Source organism: Triticum aestivum, chromosome 2A, assembly GCF_018294505.1.
Source record: "Triticum aestivum cultivar Chinese Spring chromosome 2A, IWGSC CS RefSeq v2.1, whole genome shotgun sequence".
In the NCBI taxonomy this organism is placed as follows: domain Eukaryota; kingdom Viridiplantae; phylum Streptophyta; class Magnoliopsida; order Poales; family Poaceae; genus Triticum; species Triticum aestivum.
The window spans coordinates 542,961,816-542,971,329 of NC_057797.1; positions in this window are offsets into that span (position 1 = coordinate 542,961,816).

Consider the following 9,514-nt stretch of genomic DNA (forward strand, 5'->3'; position numbering starts at 1 on the left):
GCGGGCTCCGGAAACCCGAGGGAAAAAGAGGCTAGGTGGCAAATGGTAAGACCAAGGTTGGGCATTGCTGGAAAAGCTTTAATCAAGGCGAAATATCAAGGGGTTCCCATTATAACCCAACCACGTAAGGAACGCAAAATCCGGGAACATAACACCGATATGACGGAAACTAGGGCGGCAAGAGTGGAACAAAACACTAGGCGAGAGGCCGAGCCTTCCAACCTTTACCAAGTATATAGATGCATTAAGATAGCAAGATAATATAATGATATCCCAACAAGTAAATAAAAGATGTTCCAACAAGGAACGACCTCCGATCTTCACCTACAACTAGCACGCTATAAGAGGGGCTGAGCAAAGCGGTAACATAGCCAATCAACGGTTTGCTAGGATAATGGTGGGTTAGAGGTTTGACATGGCAATTTGGGAGGCTTTCAAGCAAGTGGTAGGCATCGTAGCAATGGCATAGCAAAAGAGCGAGCAAGCTAGCATAGCAAAGATAGTAGTGATTTCGAGGGTATGATCATCTTGCCTGCACAGTTGTCAGAGTTGACTGGATCCTCAAGAGCAAACTCAACGGGCTCCTCGTTAGCGAACTCGCCTCCCGGCTCTACCCAAACAAGACAAACAAGCAACAAGGACACAATCAACCACGTGCAAACTCAAACAACACGATGCAAAGATGATATGCTATGCGGGATGCGATGCGGGATGCAAAAATGCAAGATATGACAGGAAAATGCATGAACCTGGCCTCAACTTGGAATTCCAAGGGTGCCACTGGAAAGATGAGATGAAATCGCTTGAAAACAATATAAAGAACGCCGGAATCGGAGTTACGGTTTGGAAATGGCAGGCGATTCAAAAATGACACCGGTCTGCGATTTACAGCAAGTAGGCATCTAAATGCAATGAGATGAACATGCTACAGAACCCAAACATGACAAAAAAAATACATGGCAGGGATGCACACAAGATGCTTAACAAAAGTCTAGCACTGAGCTACGGCCAATTCATCCATTAATAGGTTCAAACAAGCATGGCAAAAACACAAATGGTAAAACAGATCTCAGACTTAGTGAAATTAACACTTGTCTGGAATTTCAGATCATATAGCCCTCTTCGGAGCAACAAAACAACATGCTATAGTACCTGAATATGACAAAGAAAGACATGGCATGGAGCTACTCAACAAGTTTAACAAAAGTCCCTTAGTGACCTTGAGCCAAAAGGGATCACAAAATATACTAACAAGCACACGAACATAGCAAAAACATAATCAGTTTTCAGACTTAGTGAAAACTGGGACATGCTGAAACATAACTCACGAAGGCATGTTTACGAGCTCGATGCACTCAGCACCGTGCAAGTCATGGCAATACAAGCATAAACCCAAAAATAAGGCACAAAATACAAGCTAGACATGGCAAGAACAATGGCATAGCATGCACGGATCAATTATAATAACATCGGCAAAATCGCAAACAAGTTGACGATCTGCCCAAATTCGCAACGAAGCAAAAGTAGAGCTCGATTGACTCTAGCTAGGGTGCTCCATAATTACAAACAAAGACATGGATGGATAGAGCACTACAAGATTAACAAAACTCCTTTACTGATCATCCTCAAAAGAGGCACGGATCACTAGGAAACAACAAGAACATATGGAATCGTGAACTAAACAATCCCAGGACTTAGTGAAATCACCAAGTCCCTGAAATCAGAATTAGCAAGTGCACCACTTTGCAAGCTTGCACAAGTCCCCACACACATCCTAAAAATACATGGGTTGCACCTCTGGATAGATGACAAAACCCTTAACAAAACATATGAAGGACTCATAGGCATAGCATGCACACAATAATCATGGCAAAAATGACAAAAGTGCTAAACGGAGTAGCAGATCTGACAATTAACTCATGAAGCCTCCTTCTAACAGCATCTCGGGCATTAAGATGAGCTCAAATGAAAAAGATTGAATAGAATGAAATGATGTACTCTCTGAGACTAACATTTTGCTATGCTATATGCCCAAATCGGAGCTACGGATACGAAGATATCACAGGTCAAAGTTTGCATAAAAATTAGGGTTCCGGGGAGAAAAAGCCAACCGAGGGGATTTTTTTCAGATCCAGATCCAGCGCGGTTCCCGATGCACTCGCCGGAGCTACTGTTCACCGCCGGAGTTCCTGTTCACCGGTGGAGTTCGTGGCGGCCGGAGCTCGGAGACGAGGAGGGAGAGGCCGGAGTGGCGGAGGAGGCGGCACCGGTGACGAGGCGGCGACCGGCGACGAGGTGGCCCGGGGCGGAGCTTGCCCCGGCCGGAAATGGTGCGGCGGCGGCGGGCTTCGACGGCGGCGGGGCTCGGGCACCCGGGGCTGGGGAAGACGAGGCGGGGAGGAGGCGCGGGCTCTGGCCCGAGCGGCGGAGAGGCAGGCCCGCTCCGGGCCTGACGGGCCGACGGTAGTGGCGGCGGTGATGTGGTCCGCCCGCACCACGTGGCGCCCGGTGGTTGGCGGCGGAGGATCCGGACGTTGTCCGGCGCGGGTCGGACACGTCCGGCGGCGGCGGAGATCTATATTTTTTTAGGGTTTCGTGGGAGGAGAAGATCCGAAAACGGGGGGGGGGGGTGTCTATTTATAGGCATAAGTGGAGCTAGGAGAGTCCAAATGAGGTGCGGTTTTCGGCCACGCGATCGTGATCGAACGCTCTAGGTGATGGAGCAGAGTTTGGTGGGTTTTGGGCCAAATTGGAGGGGTGTTGGGCTGCAACACACACGAGGCCTTTTCAGTCCCTCGGTTAACCGTTGGAGTACCAAACGAAGTCCAAATGGTACGAAACTTGACAGGCGGTCTACCGGTAGTAAACTAAGGCCGCTTGGCAAGTCTCGGTCCAATCTGGAAATGTTTAATCCCCACACACGAAAGAAAGCTAGAAAAGGCCACCGGAGGAGAACGAAGCGCCGGAATGCAAAACGGATAACGGGGAAAATGCTCGAATGCATGAGATGAACACGTATGCAAATGCAGTGCACATGATGACATGATATGAGATGCATGACAATGACAACAACACACGGAGACAAAACCCGAACCCGAGGAAATAAATATAACTTAACGCCGGAAACGGCAAGAGTTGGAGTACAAATTGGGAAAGTTACATCCGGGGTGTTACAACACTCCACCACTACGAAAGGATCTCATCCCGAGATCTAGGACTGAAAGAACGCCGGGTACTCAGAACGGAGGTGATCCTCGCGTTCCCAGGTAGCTTCACGGTCGGAATGGTGTGACCACTTGACTTTGAGAAATTTGATTGACTTATTACGAGTCTTGCGTTCAGTCTCTTCAAGAATAGCAACTGGGTGCTCACGATAAGAGAGATCTTCTTGGAGCTCAATGTCCTCGAAGTTGACGGTGCGGTCAGGAGTTTTGAAGCACTTTCGAAGCTAAGAGACATGGAACACGTCATGAACATTTGCAAAGTTTGAAGGAAGCTCGAGTTGATAGGCGAGGTCGCCTCTCTTGCTGACAATCTTGAAAGGTCCCACGTATCTAGGGGCAAGCTTCCCTTTGATACCGAAGCGACGAGTACCTTTCATAGGAGATACGCGGAGGTAAACATGATCTCCGATCTCGAAAGCCAAATCACGGTGCTTACTATCATAGTAGCTCTTCTGGCGGGATTGGGCTGCTTTGAGGTTATCACGAATGACTTTGCACATTTCTTCTGCCTCTGCAATTAAGTCATTACCCAAAAGCTGGCGTTCACCGGTTTCAGACCAGTTGAGAGGGGTACGACACTTCCTGCCATACAGAATTTCAAAAGGGGCCTTGCCCGAACTTGCTTGAAAACTGTTGTTGTAGGAGAATTCAGCATAAGGAAGACAATCCTCCCACTTCATGCCGAAGGAGATCACACAAGCCCTGAGCATATCTTCAAGAATCTGGTTGACACGCTCGGCTTGACCGCTTGTTTGAGGATGGAAAGCTGTGCTGAAGCGGATGTTCGTGCCCATGTCCTTCTGAAAAGAATCCCAAAACTTCGAGGTAAAGATGCTGCCACAGTCTGAAGAGATCACTTGAGGAATACCGTGCAGAGAGACAATTCGAGAGGTATAGAGTTGCGCCAATTGAGCTGCAGTGATCGACTCTTTGATAGGCAGAAAATGAGCCACTTTGGTGAGCTTGTCGATGACAACGAATATAGCATCATTGCCATGCTTGGACTTTGGAAACCCAGTCACGAAGTCCATTTCAATGTGGTCAAACTTCCATTCTAGAATGGCAAGAGGTTGGAGGAGACCAGCTGGCCTTTGGTGTTCTGCCTTCACTCTTCTGCAGACATCACATTCATTCACGAATTGAGCGATCTCGCGCTTCATTCGAGTCCACCAATAAGCTTGCTTAAGGTCCTGATACATCTTCGTGCTCCCAGGGTGGATGGAGAGGAGAGAATTGTGAGCCTCGTTCATGATCACTTTACGGAGGTCACCTTTGGGCACAACAATACGATCCTTGAAGAAGAGAGTGTCCTTGTCATCAAGGCGGTAGCACTTGTACTTGGACTGACTCTTGGCAATCCCAATCTTCACCTTTTTCACCATAGCATCAAGAAGCCGGGCTTGGCGAATCTGGTCTTCCAAGGTAGGATAGACTTGAAGGTTGGCGAGGAAACCTTGAGGAACAACTTGCAGGTTAAGTTTGCGGAAAGCTTCACAAAGCTCGGGTTGATAAGGCTTGAGAATCAGACTGTTGCAGTAAGCCTTTCTGCTCAAAGCGTCAGCAATCACATTGGCCTTGCCTGGAGTATACTCGATACTCGGATTATACTCTTGAATCATTTCGACCCATCGAGTTTGCCTGAGGTTGAGATTAGGCTGAGTGAAGATGTACTTGAGACTCTTGTGATCGGTGAAAATGTCCACTTTTCTTCCCAATAGAAGATGTCTCCAAGTCAAAAGAGCATGCACAACTGCCGCCGACTCGAGATCATGAGTGGGGTAGTTCTTCTCATTAGGCTTCAACTGGCGAGATGTATAAGCAACAACTTTCTTCTCTTGCATCAATACTGCGCCAAGACCTTGGAGAGAGGCATCACAAAAGACCTCGTACGGCTTGGATTCATCAGGTGGAGTCAGAACTGGAGCAGTGATCAATTTCTCTTTCAAAGTGTTGAAAGCAATATCACACTCCGGAGACCAAACGTACCTGACGTGCTTCTGAAGAAGATTTGAGAGAGGCTTCGCGATCTTAGAAAAGTTTTCAACGAATCTTCGGCAATAGCTTGCGAGACCGAGAAAACTGCGGAGTTGCTTCACGTTCTGAGGAGGTTCCCAATTCACAATTGCAGACACCTTCTCAGGATTCATGGCAATGGCCTTGGCAGAGATGATATGACCAAGATAAAGAACCTCATCAAGCCAAAATTCACACTTGGAGAACTTGGCGTAGAACTGATGTTCCCTGAGCTTATCGAGAACCAAACGCAAGTGTTTGGCATGATCTTCCTTGTTCTTCGAGAAAACCAGAATGTCGTCGAGATAGACCAAAACGAAGTCATTGGTGTAGGCGTTGAAGATGAAGTTCATCATGCGAGAGAACGTCGGAGGAGCGTTGGAGAGGCCAAAAGACATGACAGTGTATTCATATGAACCAAAGCTTGTTCTGAATGCTGTCTTGGGAATATCTTCTTCACGAATGCGAATCTGGTGATAACCCATACGGAGATCAAGCTTGGAGAACACTTGGGCACCTTTGAGTTGTTCGAACAGCTCATTGATGTTGGGAAGTGGGTATTTGTTCTTGATGGTCTTCTTGTTCACTGGATGGTAATCAACACAAAGTTGGTCCGTTCCATCCTTCTTCTTCACAAAAAGAACACCACAACCCCACGGAGAAGAACTAGGCCGGATGAGACCCATTTTCTCTTGCATATCGAGTTGCTTCTTCAGCTCCTTCAACTCTTCAGGTCCGAGCTTATAAGGACGTTTGCACACAGGTTCCGTGCCAGGCTCAAGTTCAATAACAAATTCAACTGGCCGGTGCGGAGGCATTCCTGGGAGCTCTTCTGGAAAGTTGTCTTGATATTCGCAAACGACTGGAATTTGAGAGATGGCATCCAATTCACCCTTCCCATTGAGAGAAAACAGACGGATAGTATTATCCCGAGCGGCAAAGACAATAACATCCTCAGACGAATGAGTCAATTGAATCTGCCTGGCAGCACAATCAAGATGTGCCTTGTGCTTAGAAAGCCAATCCATTCCGAGAATAAAATCAATATCCGAGTTACCAAGAACAATTGGGGAAGAAAGGAACTTGTAGTCACCCAATGTGATAGTAACCTCAGGGACGCAGGTGTTAGCTGTCATCTGCTTGCCCGGTGACACAATTTGCAAGGAACTTTGCAGATACTGATAATCACACTCATACTTTGATGCAAAAGGTTTGGAAATGAAGCAATGCGATGCACCCGTGTCAAAAAGAACTTTTGCAGGAATATCATTAACAGGAAGGTTACCCATGATGACATCTGACGAGTCCTCTGCCTGAGCTGCATTCACCTTATTGACCTTGGCGAACTTGGGGTTATGCTTGACCACAGCTGTACTTGTCGATCTGATAGGAGGAGGAGGAGGAAGACGCCTTTGGTTGAGACACTTGTTGGCATAGTGACCCTTTTGTTGGCACTTGTTGCACGTGACCTCTGAAAGCAGACGGTGATACGGAGCACTCGATCTTGGAGCTTGAGACGAAGTCTTGTTATGAAAGCCAGGGTTGGGTGGGTGGGAAGAACCACTGCCACCTTTGCTCTTCTGCTGATACGGCTGACGGAACGGAGGAGGAGGAAGCCAAAACTTCTGCTGCTTGGCCACTTGAGTAGAGGAAGGAGTAACATCTCTGACTCGCTTCTTGGAAGCATCACACCTCAACTGAGCAGCCTCTTGCTTCAGTGCCATGTTGTAGAACTCATCGTATCTCAAGGGCTCGAAGAGGACAAGAGCTAGCTGAATTTCTTCTCTAAGACCACCCCTGAACTGATATATCATGCTCTTCTCATCAGGGACGTCCTGCTTGGCAAAGCGGGCGAGCTTCTGAAACAACTTGTTGTAGTCATAGACAGACAAAGAGCCTTGCTTCAGATTGCGGAATTCCTCACGCTTGCTTTCAACCACGCTTTGCGGAATATGATGAGCTCGGAAATCTCGACGGAAATCGTCCCAAGTGATAACACGTCCACCTCTGGAGTCCTTGTACTGCTGGAACCATTCTGCAGCTTGATCTTTGAGTTGGAAGGAAGCGAACTTGACAAAGTCCTCAGGCCTGACGTTACTGCACTCGAAATGCTTACACAGATCCACAAGCCAATCGTCAGCATCGGTTGCCTCAACACAATTGCTGAAAGTCTTTGGCCCGTTAGCAAGGAACTGGTTGAGTGTAGCAAAGTGACTCTGATTGCTGCCTTGATTCCCTTGACTGCCTTGATTGCGCTCTTGGAGAATTTGCATGATCAGCTGTGTGTTTGCATTGGTTGCGGCCATCACAGCTTGCCATGCCTCCGGAGGAGGTGGAGGTGGTGGCGGATCAGGATTCGGAGTCGTGCACGTTGGAGGAGCCATCCTGAAGAGGGTGACCCCATTAGCACATTGATAGATAAAATATTGAAGCTGAATCCAACGGAATGAAAATTGCAACATATAGTCTTCACATCCGAACAAAATGAACGAATGCATTTCTCTTGAAATGGTCACATATCGATAAATTGAGAAGCCACGTAGAATTAAGGTAGAGAAATAAATCAACAAGGTACGGATCAAGAACGAATAATCGGTAAGAAATCCCAATCTCAAACCAATATCCGTGGAAGAAAAACTAGAGCTACTAGAATTCCCACCTATGAAACTCCCGAACCTTTCCGGTTATGCAATCAGGTGTTGGGGATACAGGGGAAGCATAATATCTCACCCAAACTAGCAAATCCTACATCCAACTGTATCCATCCTTCAACACATAACCAAGAAACCTTCGGAAACCATCTACCTCAACCTTCGAAAAGCATCCGTTATACAAGTTATGGCGATACTCCCGAACTCCCGCCCCAGTACTGGGTGGCGTCGAGGTTATCAAACCAACGAACTGCATAAAAGAGATTTTCGATGTCAGCGTACTAGACTCAGGTATTCCAGAACTACAACGATAAAATTATGATGACAACACCTCAGAGCTCAACTCCCAGGGACACTTCCACTAAACCCCTGACAGGAGGCACCAAGACAATGTTCTCATCATAAAACCATCGGAATGATTCCAACATACCCGCGTGATCCTAAATTTTTTTTAGTGAAATTTGAGAAGAGAAGAGTCAAAACTCTACGTCAGGATGCCTTACCAGAGCGATGAGGAGACTGGGAAGTAAAAGGAATTCCTAATCTCTCCGATATATAATTCCTAAAGACTCAAAACATTTTTCTAGACACAACTCGGCCGCTAAAAACGATCAAGCAATGGGGCTCCTAAGGTCGGGGAAGGCTCTGATTACCAACTTGTAACACCCTAGATGCGACTATAGCTCCCACGTGTCGAGGCACGACTTAGAGACATAATCGCATTGAAGGCATATGTCACAAGTTAGGCAATCTTCACAAACATCCCATGTAATGTAATAATAAAAGGGGAGATAACATAGTTGGCTTACACTCGCCACGTCAATCAAGTACATAAATAACATTACATCATGCATACACTCATGGCCCGACTACGGCGCCAAAATAAAAGAGAACCCAACATGCGACACGGTCCCAATCACCCCCAACTGGGCACCACTACTGATCATCGGGAAAGGAAACGTAGTATCGTTGAGAGTCTTCGTTGAACTCCCACTTGAGCTCATACGCGTCTCCTGGAGCGGAATCATCAGGCCCTGCATCTTGTGTAATAGTAATCTGTGAGCCACGAGGACTCAGCAATCTCGCACCCTCGCGATCAAGACTATTTGAGCTTATAGGTAAGGCAAGATAAAATATGAGTGGAGCTGCAGCAAGCGACTAGCAAGTATGGTGGCTAACTTATTCGCAAAGGAGAGCGAGAAGAGGAGGCAAAGCATGAGCGGGAAGCTAGAGAACAACCTGCGCAAACATTACTCCAACACCGTGTCCACTTCCCGGACTCCGCCGAGAAGAGGCCATCACGGCAACACACTTAGTTGATTCATTTTAATTAATTAAAGTTCAAGTTATCTACAACCGGACGTTAACAAATTCCCATCTGCCCATAACCGCGGGCACGGCTTTCGAAAGTTCAATCCCTGCAGGGGAGTCCCAACTTAGCCCATGACAAGCTCTCACGGTCAACGAAGGAATAGACCTCCTCCCAAGATGTTCCGATCAGACTCGGTATCTCGGTAACTCAAGACACTTCGACAGGTTAAAACAAGACCAGCAACACCACCCGAATGTGCCGACAAATCCCGATAGGAGCTGCACATATCTCTTTCTCAGGGCACACTCAGATGA